Below are 12,302 nucleotides of genomic sequence, written 5' to 3'. Positions count from 1 at the left end.
TTGGATTAACAGATTCATCCATTACCTCCCATAGTTACCGTTTTTGTTATAGTTGTTATAAGAAAGCTTAAGATCTACTCCGTTAGTAAACTTCCAATGTATAATACAGTACTATTAACTGTGGTCACCATGCTGCACGTCAGATCCCGGAGCTCATTCACTGTATAACTGAAGGCTTGTATCACAACTTTGACATCACAACATCTCCCCATTCCCCTCACTTCCTAGTCCCTGGCAACTATCACTGTACTGTTTCTATGAGTTCAATTTTTTTTTCTTTCTTTTTGGAGTCCACATGTAAGTGACATGATACAGTCGTTGTCTGTGTCTGGCTTATTTCACGTAGTATAATGTCCTCCAGGTTCACGCATGTTGTTGCGAGCGGCTGAGTGATACTGCATATGTGCGAGCACTACATCTTTGTCCAGCCACACAATGGTAGCTCGTTTTCATATCTTGGCTACTGTGCATAACGCTGCAATGAACATAAGAGTGCAAATACCTCTTTGAGATACTGACTTTGTTTCCTTCAGATACACACCCAGGCCTGGGGCTGCTGTATCATAAAGGAGGTAGTTCTATTTTTAATGTTTTGAGGAACCTCCATACTGTTTTCCGTAATGGTTGTACCAATTTACACTAACAGTGTGAAAGTGTTTTAACTTCTCCATATCCTAACATTTGTTATTTCTTGTCTTTTTGATAACAGAGACCCTAACAGGTGTGAGGTGACATCTCATTGCGGTTTTTCATATACCAGCTGGCCACCTGTGTATCTTCTTTGGAAAAATGTCCACAGTCATGCCCTGCATAATGGCATTTCCGTCAACAGCAGACAACACATAGGACGGTGGTCCTGTAAGATTGTAACAGAGCTGAACAATCCCCATTGCCTAGAGACGTTGTAGCATTGTGATGCTGTAGCCATGTAACAGTAGCATAAAGGTTGCAAACATCAACAAGGCTGTGGTTGTGATGGCAAACGGCTTAAGCCTGGATGTGGATAGCGGTGACAGAGAAGCGCTCCTAGCACTGGTTCCTGAGTAACCGACTGGTGAGGAGCTGTGGGAACTGAACAGGAGTACAGCTGAAGAGGCGAGAGAGAAGGAAGACGCAGGAGAAGAAACCTCCCCAAGAAAATGCAGAGAAGGGTTCAGCGGGAGCTTCTGCAGAACCCAAGCAGCTCCTTAAAATGTCTTAAAAACATGGACCTCAACACGGAAAGGTTTTCATGAATAGAGAGGAATGTTCACAGTACATTATCTCCTAACAAGCAGACCTATGGTGAACAAAAGAAACAAACCCAAGCAAACACCATGGACCTATTTCTGAAGAGTGACATCTCAGGAAGGGCCTCAGGCAGGTCCTTTGGGAAGTGCTCCAGAAGGAGGCGTGACAACTCCAGCACAGATGGCAGTTCCATGTGTTGTTACCATTGAAGATCTTCCAGTGGGCAAGATATGGAGGTGGAAGAGGTGATCCTGACCCTGTGTAGGCCTAAGCTAGTGTGTCATTTTTAACAAAATAAGTTTAAAAAAAAAGATGGTTAACAAAAAAATGTTAATAGACTGTTCCAGAACATTTGTATACCCTCCCTCCCCCAAAACAGAAAAATGGCTCATAAAGAACTGACCCAGTCCTGCAAATGCCATTTGTGGTAAGTGCCCTACACAAGTGTTCCATATTTTATCTTTTATACTGCATTTTCATTGTGCCTTTCCTGTGTTTATATTTTTTTAAATGACTAGCACTTACCACTGTCATAACTGCCTATAGTATTCACACAGTAACATGCTGTACAGCCCAGGAGCAATAGGCTAGACCACATAGTCTAGGTGTGTAGTAGGCTATGCCATCTGGCTTTATGTAAGTGTATGCAATGATGTCCGCATGACAAGGAATTTCTCAGAACATATTCCACTGTTAAGTGACGCATGACTGTACTTAGGTCCTCTGCCCGTTTTTATGTCGGGTTACTTGGGGGCACTTTTTTTGCTATTGCTTTGTATGAGTTCCTTGTATTTTCTGAGTATTAACCCCTTATCAGATGTCTGTAAATATTTTCTCCCATTCTATAAGTTGCCTTTTCATTCTGTTGACTGTTTCCTTAGCTGTGCTAAAGCTTTTATTTTTATTTTTTTAAATATATCTTTATTGATTTCAGAGAGAGGAAAGGAGAGGGAGAGAGAAAGATAGAAACATCAATGATGAGAGAGTCACTGATCGAGCCCACAACCCGGGCATGTGCCCTGACCGAGAATTGAACCCCGATTGCCTGGATCCTAGGTTGATGCTCAACCGCTGAGCCACGCCCGGCCGGGCGCTAAAGCTTTTAGTTTGATGTCCCACTTGTTTACTTTTTCTTTCGCTGCCAGTGCTTTTGGTGTCATTACTCATTAGATCACTGCCAAGACCAATTTCAAAAGCTTTCCCCTAGTTTCTTCTAGGAGTTTTATGGTTTCAGGTCTTACATTTTACTTTATCCATTTTGAGTTAATTTTTGTGCACGGTATAAGGCAGGAGTTCAGTGTCACTCTCTTGCATGAGGCTGTCCATTTCCCCCACACCATTTGTTGATGAGACTATCCTTTCCCTATTGCGTACTCTCGGTGCCCTTGTCAAAGATGAGCTGATCGTATAGGTGTGGGTTTATTTCTGGGCTCTCTATTCTGTCCCACTGTCTATGTGTCTGTTTTTATGCCAGTACTATACTGTTTTGATTACTACAGCTTCACAATATAGTCTGGAATCAGAAGTGTGATGCCTTGCTTTTCTTGCTCAGGACCGCTTTGGCTCCTCAGGGTCTTTTGTGTTTCCATATGAAGTTTATGAACATTTTTCTATTTCTGTGAAAAATGCCATCGGAATTCAATATAAGGACTACAATGACCCATCGATCACTTTGAGCAGTGTGGGCATTTTAAAAATACTAATTCTTCCAGTCCATGAATATGGGACATCTAGGAAAGATTACTTTAAAGTGGTAAATTATGATTTCAGAATATAATACACAAATCGGGGTGGTTCCTTCCCTCAAAGATTTCCCCTTTGGCCTGTCCAGCTTCACCTTAATTTTAGGGAACCAACCCCATCCCTATCCCCGATATGTGGTCCAATGACCTGATCCCCCTCATCACTGTCATGGTTCAAGGCTCCACCCTTTCATGCTGAAATGAGTGTTCGTTCATCTTTACCAGAGAAGTGAAATTCTTACCTAAGGAAAGTCCAGCAATTATTCAGAATAGTGGCCCAGGTGCCCAATCAAAAGGCATTTACATTAGCTACAGAAACTTCGTTTTTACTAGAATGTGTTGTCTTTGATCTGTTTTTTAATTCATTAACAAAGCAAGGGGGGAGCAATATACTGAATTTGTCAAGGCACCTAAAGACAAAAAAATAAAGTGGTGCTCAAAGTTATCCAAGAATAAAATGCTGCCTGCTCTACAAGCTTTACATGAGACATCTCTCTCACTGACCCGAACTCTTTGTATATGGGTTTTTCTGCTTTGTCAGAGCCTTCTTTGTGTCCAATGTTCTGTGCTTGGAAACATTCCACTTGAATGTTTCCTGCCTGTAACTGAGAAAACAATACAAGCAGGAAGGCACATCCCGCTCACCATTTTACTCTGGGGCTTGTTTTTTCCTATGCAAGTCACTGTGCAATTTCACTAGTCATTCAATCGGGGCTTAGGTCAGGCATGATTTTTCATGTATTTATCACTTTTTGGTAAAGCGTAAGATTTCCCCTCATAATTCCCAAAGCCTAAAAGCAGCAGTGCTGTGCTGGCCTTGGTATGTTCACCTTTCCCTGGACTAGTTGTGGTAATGTCCACCCTGCAGTCTCAATTTAGAGGATGTGTCTCTCGGCCCACTTACCTGGCCAGGAGAAAACAGAAACATTGCCAATCAGAAACTGCCCATCAGAAAATGCTTCAACTAGGAGACAAGGTCAAAGGGAAATTTCCATATCTAACTCTAGACTGATTTCTACAGCAGCTGCTGCCACCACTACCCTCACATGCCAAACACCGCTATTATGAACCATCTCAAGTTTCCCAGGGTACTGACCATGCATTCAGGACACATGCACTTCCATAAAGCATGGATTCAGGGGGCCAAAGAAACAGAGCTCAAGTCCACACCTTCCGCAGGCTGTGATCTTCCGAGCAGAGCATCACTGACCTCCTCCCCACTAGCCAGAGTCCCATGGACCACGTCCACCTTGGACATCACTCCTCCCCCAGCACCTTAGCTTAGCAACTGCCTGCCACACAGTAGGTGCTTAAATGTACATTGAATGAACAAATAAAAAAGTAAACAGCTGTCACAATGATATAGTAAGGTTTGGAAAAATTATTCTAGATTTCAAAACCTAGCAAGAAAAAGTTCAATGACACTAGGCAGGAAAGGTATACATGTAGAATTGTGTTCTACAGTAAAATCCAGAGCAACTAAAATTAAAGCATGATATTGCCTTCCAAAAATCTGTTTTCATTCAAAATACATAAAAGGTAAACCATCCATCTTACCAGGGTCAGCACACTTTGGCACGCAGGTCAAATCCAACTCACCACCCATTTTTGTATGACCAGCAGGTGAAGAATAGTTTTATTTTTAAATGGTTGAAAAAAAACCAAGAGGAAGACATATTTTCTAACACAGAAAATTATATGAAATTCAAATTTCAGTGTGCACAAATAGTTTTCCTGGCCCACGGCCAGGCTGATTGGTTTATGTATTGTCTGTCCACGGTGGCTTTCAAGCTACGACATCAGAGTTGAGTTGCCGTGACAAACCAGTCATAGCGCCTGTAGAGCTCAAAATATTTACTATCCAGCCATTTACAGGAAAAGGCTGCCGATCCCAGGTCTGCACCAGTGATTCTCACAGGTGTGGTGCAGACCTCGCTGGCAGGTCTGTATGTGAGGCTGGTCTGGAAGTGTATTTTCTCTTCCTAGACATTCCGCCTCATGTTTGAGAAGCAGCTGCCCAAATGAATGGGGGTGGCTGCCTCTGATTAAATAGAGTCAAAATGTGGCGGCACATCCCAGCGCTGACGACAGAGAGCAATTATGTGTGCCCCCCACCTACCCACCCACGCCCCCTGCACTAAAATATTACGATTGTTTTCTTTCTGATCCCTACTTATAAACAGAGTCGAGGGCAAGATCTACATTAATACAATTGTCTATGTCAGGCATTAGCAAGACCAAATAATAAACACTGTGGGCTTGCAGGCCACAGGGTCTCTGCCACAAGTCCTCACCCTGCTGTTGTAGGATGCACAGCCGTGGCTAAGAAACAAACGAATGAGCCTGGCTATGTCCCGATGCACTTAACTAAGGACACGGAAATCTGAATTCACACAATTTTCATGTGTCATAAAATATTTTTCTTCTTTTGATTTCCCCCCCAGCCATTTAAAAATGCGAACACCATTCTGAGCCACTGCAGCCAGATTTGGCCCAAAGGCCATAATGTGCCGACCCCTGACACGTGTGCAAGTGGAGTGTGTTTCCACTGAAGCTCATTCCTGCAGGGCCGGCGTGCTCAGTAGTTGAGCATCGACCCATGAACCAGGTAGTTTCGATTCCTGGTCAGAGCACATGCCTGCATTGTAGGCTCAATACCTGGTACGGGGCATGCAGAAGGCAGCCGATCAATGACTCTCTCTCATCGTTTATGTTTCTATCTCTCCCTCTCCCTTCCTCTCTCTGAAATTAATAAAAACATACACACACACACACACACACACACACATATATATGAAACTCCATTCCTTTTTAATCACTTCTAAGTTATTCTTACATTGAAAGGGGATTTCTGTGCTGTCCAACCTGTGTTTCAGAAGTTGAGAGGCACTGGCTTTTCAAGACTCCACCAAATTGCTCCCTTTCAATCCTTACAGCCATTCTGGGGCCTCGGGAGCAGCTCACCTTTCTACCACCCAGAATACTATCCACCCAGGAAGGCAAACATGGGGCCAACACTAACTTCAAACACCTACAGCTCCCCGTTGCTCCCAAGATCACAGCAGCACTGTGTGCTGTGGGTTACACATTCACAGATCACAGTTCTCTTGTTTTTTTTTTACTTACACATTCACTCTGATATACCAATTAAAATTTAAATAAAGAAATGGGGCATTGAGAGAATGTTTAATAATCTGATTTTAAATTCTGGCCACCTGAAAATATTTAGCTGCATCTTGGATGAGAGGAGAAACTCTGGTGAATCTACCGAGAAACCTTAGTATATAACACAGGGCAATAGCACCACATGGTCGCTTCACACAGTGGGATCTGTGTTCGCAGTGAAATTACAGCGGCCAGACCCACAGCTAATCGGTGTGTTTCATGCTGCCAGGAGCCAGACTTTAGGCAGCACTGCCATCTCCTGTTACAGGTGTTTACAAAACCCACTTGAGCCTCAGTGCGCAGTGGGGTGGCACATGCTTCATTTCATAGTGAGCTAGGGTGAATTTTTCCTGTTTTATCTCATTAGATTAGCTGTCTTAAATTTCTGGGAAGGAACCTGAAATCCACATAATTGGACTTTAAAAATAAAGGACCCTCTGACAGTAAACCAAACAATTTGTTACACATTCCACAAGTCACTTAAAAAGCCTTAAAATGCCCTGCCTAGTCTGGCTCAGTGGCTGGATGGTCGGCCCAGCGGACTGAAGGGCCCCGGGTTTGCTTCAAGGCAGGGCCACGCACCTCGGTGCAGGCTCGGTTCCCGGCCCCGGTCAGGGAGAGGACAGGATGCAACCAACTGCTGAGCCTCCCGCACTGATGTGTTTCCGTCTCTCACATCCTCTCTCTGGAAAGCAAGGGAAAGATACCCTCAGGTGAGGATAAAACACAAGGAAGGCTGAGAGTCTGAGGACTGTGAGCGGCGCAGGACGAGAAGGAGAGCTATGCCCATGCGTACGCCTGAAAACGCGTGCTGACCCGGGGGTGGGGTGGGGGGGGGGTGGTGTCCAGCAGGAGCTATGCTGATCGTAATATGGGCAAAACACATATGACAGTTCTGTACTCTGAACTATTTCCCACATATTTACAGCTTCTCTAAGTAATAGTTATTTTTTATTTTAAACAACAAAATTCCTGTCAACCTAACTGACTCTCGTAATATTATTTGAACTCCATGACAAGGACGAACTACTGTATTTTAGAATAAATGGAACTGGGTGCTACGGGTTTCCTGCCCGTGTAAGCAGATCCCTGCAGCTCTGCCCGGTCAGTTGGCTTTCCCCTGGCACATGAAATGGAACCTATTTGCTAGCCCTGCTGTAACCAAGCGCTATCTCAAAGCTCCACCAATAAGCAATTCCTGCTTATGGCAAAGTCGAAAGGAAACTTCAAGGCCACCAGCACACTGTGTGACTCCCCTCAATGGTCTCTCAAGGGACTTCCAAATCCTTCCCTCCCCAGCCTGCTCTAGTCTTGTTCAGTACCTGCTTGGACCTGGAGGCAGCTGAGTTTGAGATTTCCAAACTTATTTAAACAAGCAAAAATATGTGAGAAACATTTTGCAAAGTATCGCAATGAGGACAGTGCACGTGGAGCTCGGACCTGGGAGGACATGGGAGGAGGCCCAGCGTGCTGCCACGGCAAGGCAAGAGGCCTGGAGGAGCTGAAAAGCCCCACAGAAAACCTAAGGAGAAAGTGCCAAAGGCGAGGCCACAAAGCGCTAGGGGCACAGCTCCAACCCGGTGCTGTGGCTGCGGGGGGTTGGGAGGCTCTCTGCATCTTCAGATAGGCTGTGCAGGGTCTCCTTGAACACGTCCTTGAACCCAGTCAGCACCTGTGGACTTTAAAAAGCACATTCCCACAGAAAGTAGGCTCTAAATGGTCACTGGGGTCCCAGCCCAGCTTACCCAGACCCACTTCAATTACGGATTATCTAAAAGACAGCCTGAGCAGGAGTGAGCAGGAGCCACTCCTAAGGCAGGGAACAGTAGCAAAAGCTGTAGGAGGTAACAGTGTTTCTCAAGCACGGCCACATATGACATATGAAAGGGCCAGGAAAAGCACATCTATACAGGCAGAAAGAAGACTGGTGGTCAGCTGAGGGGAAGGGCGGGAACAGGGGTTAACTACAGATCTTACTGGGGTGAAGAAACGACTGTAAAATTGGATTGTGGTGATGGTTACACACGTCTGAAACTTTATTAAAACTACTGAAATGAACACTTAAAATGGGTGAATTTTATAATAAAGAATGTCTCAAAAAAGTTGTTTAAAAAAATAATAATACCTGGACTCCCACCCACAATGACTGAACAGAAACCTCCAGGGGTAGGGACTGGCTTTTTTTAAAAGCTCCCCATACCACTCCAGTGAGAACCCCACACTGGAAGGTCAGAGTACTGAGAGCTGCAAGTGGCAGAGTAACTACCAGAACAGGTAGAAAGGGGGACTAGCAGTAAGTGGTGGGCAGAGCACAGACTGAAGGTTCCTGTAGGACAGGCAGTACGTGCCCTTCTTTAGGTCAAGACCGCCTAGAATGTGGTTTCAGGTGGATGACTCATAGCTGGGCTTGTCTTGCCGTCTAAGCTGAGCAAGCTGAGTGATAAGAGGCTGATGGGTTCCAGATTCTCAGTTTCATTTTTGGCAAAGACTAAGGAGAGAGTGCATGGTAGAAGCAAGGAGCTAGGGCCCTGGAGCTGGACAGGCCTGAGTCCAGTGCTGTCGCCTAGTGAACCACACCTGTGAGTCTGACCCCTCCACTGTGGAGTGATCCTATGCTACTATAGATGCTAACACCACCACAGAGTATCTGCTTAGAACCAGCAGTTACCTCATTTACCCCATCTAACGGGGTCCCTGGCACTTGGTGAGGGTTCATGGCCATTCGCTATTCTGAGAATGACAACAAATCACCACCGTCAGACAAATCCCACGCAGCAAGTCTTATCTCAGAGTGACCTTTCCGCAGTGACTCAAGCAGTTCTAGCTTCTTCTGGAAGAAGTTACGTGGAGCCCAGAACTCACAAAGACAAGAGGCTGTGCCAAACTCCAAATAGGAGCAGGAGCAGGAGCAGGAGAAGGGCAGGCAGCTCACTTAAAACAAAGGGCTGGTTGTGATAACGCTGTGTTGCAAGGGCTGGACGCCACCAGAGAGAATCACAGGCACACAATACACAGAAACTTAAACACCGAATATGTGGTGAGTGGGCAAAACCCTGCATCCAAGGATCAAAGTCTTATGCGGCTGTGTTCACAATACCAGTGATAAGGCTGTAAAATGGCAGTACTGGCAGTTCTCGGGTGTGCATTCACAGGGATCTAAAGAACTCCAGAGAGAAACCATCTCAGGATGGACCTGCTGCAATATATTTACATCTCCATTCATTCAGCCAGCACTCATGTAGCTCTCACTGAATGTCAAGAACTGGGGAGGAAGGAAAGGAGGGAAATGCACCAAAGTCGCACCCTTGGGGAGCTGATGGGAAGGGCAGAATGTAAACAACCAGCTTCTTCAGAGTTCTGGGAGCACAGAGTCAAGAGCGATGGGCTGTGTGGCCAGGAACGGCTGCATAGGGAAGCAGCCCAAGCAGATCTCAGATAAGACAAACACATTCAAAGAGCACAGGGGAGGGGATCTGGAGAGAGTCCTGCACTGAGGCACAGAATGGGGGGCATGGGACCTGGCTGAAAAGGTGTTCCCTGCTAAGAACTAGGGGGCAATGGGGAGACACTGATGGTTTCTTGACAATGGAGAGACAAATCTAAAATTCAGATTTGAACTTCGGAATGACAGTTCTGGTAGCAGAGTGCAGAATGGAGACAGGGAGAATACTTGGGGGAGGAGGGGCTCTGCAGCTATCCATGGGACAGATAAAAACACAGACTCACAACTTGATCCTGGCCAATAATGACATACCACTATTTTAACAGAACTAGGCAGAATCACTGGTTATAAACTATCAACTTAGAACACTTTTGGAAGCTCAAAAAATATATAAAATAAGGATATTATATTAAAATATATTAAAATACATTAAATATATAAATTATCTCTTGTCGAAAGATAATTCATGAATCATAACCTATTTAATCACTAAACTTCCAACACTACATTAAAGAGATTTAAGTAATACTTTGTATTTGTACAATCCTTTCTTTTATGAAAGTACTTTCATATACTTTACTACATGTACTCTTATGGGGTAACTGTTATTACCCCTATCTCATGGATGTGGAAACTGAGGCAGGCATCCATTAAATAGAATATATACAAAGTCTTTGGACCCTCAGGATGAGAGCAATTTCAAGATCAATGACCAAGGTTGAGTCTTAATTAATTTTCATGCTAGATGCTGGTCCTAGCTTCACTGCAAACTAACCAACGATCTAAAAATACATCCCTGGGCCTTTCTGCACCTCACTTTTATAGCTACATCAACAATCTCATGCAGCTTTTAAAAGTCCACAATAAAACAGCAAACGAGAATATTTTAAAACCTTAAAACTGTGCTTTTGCAAATGTAGGATTGTATCTCTATAAACAACAATAAGCATCACCTATTCTTAAAAAGCTATCATGCTGAGAAATTGGGTAAGTGTGGACCCTCTCAGTTTCTACAAGGAACACACAACACAGACGTAGCCAGAAAGTGCCACGGTGAGTGTGGTGCACAAAACGAAGGGGGAAATACTCTCCTGGAAAACAGGTGAGGCTGCTGTAAGGGTGCTGGGTGGATGCCGGGTGGAGAACCATAAATCGCCACTTGCCCTTTTCTAAAGGCCAGAGAAAAGTGTTCCCACACCAGAGCTTGGTGGTTGGAAAGATGCTGCAGATGACTCAAAACAGACAATCAACCTTTTTAGATCTCGGCTTTGACTCAAAAGGACGCTCAGAGTAATGAAATCAGTGAGTGCAGCGTGCAGCCACCCCTGAGCTCAGGGCTGCTGCCAGGACTGCTTCGCCACCAACCGTTCACTAGGCCAGTCACTGAAGAACTAGGTGCTGGGTTTCCTTCGTTAGCCATCACGAGTGAGAGATGTGGCACTGCTCTGACAGAGCTCGAGGGATGTCAAGGAAAATAGTGCTTATACTCAGTGCAGTGAGAGCTCTGAGGGTCACACGGGCCCTCTGGGGGGAGGGGGCTGGCGTCATCAGCACTCCAGTTAACATTTACTGAGCTCACAGCATGTGCTTGCACTGTTCCCAGTCGGCAAGAATAAATTCCTTTAAAGTTCACAATAACTCCGTGGGGTGTGTATTCTTGTCTCCATGTTCCAGACGGAAACCGAAGCAGAGAGAAATCCAGTGACTTGCCCAGGCTCCACAGCTAGGCTCTGTATCTGAGACATTTGGCTCCAGAGATCCTGTTAACTTCTGTGTTCAGGGGCTTTATATGCATTAACTCACTTAATCCTAACAATAGCTAGAAGACCGATGCTATTATTATACCCATTTTAGAGATGAGAAACCTAGGCACAAAGGAGTTAATTAACTTGCCCAAGGTTACAGAGATGACGGGAGGGCACAATGCAGACCCAGAATAGCAGGAAGGTTTTCTGAAACTGATGACGGCTTCCGAGACCTAACAGATGAGCTGGAGTTAGAAGCGTGGATGTTGGCTGGCAGGAGGCTGCGCTGAGGCAGTGAGGACAAAGGTAAGAGAGAGCCTCAGAAGAACAGACACAGGTGGTCTGTCTGGGAAGAACCCTGAACCCTGACCCAGCTCAGGAGCATGGGGCCTGCTGAAGTCTGCGGGCAAAGCAGGGAAACTGAGGGCAACCCTGCAGGACTCAGCACCTTAGCATGCGTAGCGGGAAGTGGTCCTCAGCCATAGGGAAGGGACGGGGCTGAGAAAAGCTCTCTTGATGCAGTCACATGTCCTATTACAAAGTGGGAGGGTCAGGCAGGAGAACTGAGATAAACGGACCTGCCAAAGGGAAGTCTGAATCCCACCTCAAAGAAATGGAAGCCGGCAGTGAACTGAAGGTATCAAAAGTAAGAAGAGGTCCAGCCTCACACACAACAGACTAGGCCGCCGTGAGCCCTCACACAGGCGGCCTGGCAGACAAACAGAATATCACTCAGTTTCTACACACAGCTCGAGTTCAATCAACACTTGCCACAGGGGGCAAAAAACAACAGAGAACATAATGCCTTTTCAAGACAGAATGCAGTCAGCAGAACTAGATCCAAAGAGAGGAAAGATGTTGAAATTATCTTGCAGGGACTTTAAAGCAACTATGATAAAATATGTTCAAGGACCTAGTGAAAAATGTGGACCAAATGCATGACTACAGGGGTTTCAGGAGAGTTTTGGAAATTGAAAC

General features: G+C 45.2%; 1 protein-coding gene across 8 annotated transcripts in view; it reads right to left on the bottom strand.

The window, feature by feature from the left end:
* The window catches only part of ARHGAP17 (Rho GTPase activating protein 17), an 81,915-nt gene that overhangs the window by 49,790 nt on the left and 19,823 nt on the right, over positions 1 to 12,302 (bottom strand). The window lies entirely within an intron of this gene.

The sequence above is a fragment of the Miniopterus schreibersii genome (assembly GCF_964146895.1).
Source record: "Miniopterus schreibersii genome assembly, chromosome: 3".
NCBI classification, from domain to species: domain Eukaryota; kingdom Metazoa; phylum Chordata; class Mammalia; order Chiroptera; family Miniopteridae; genus Miniopterus; species Miniopterus schreibersii.
This window is presented reverse-complemented; position numbering and strand designations above follow the sequence as displayed.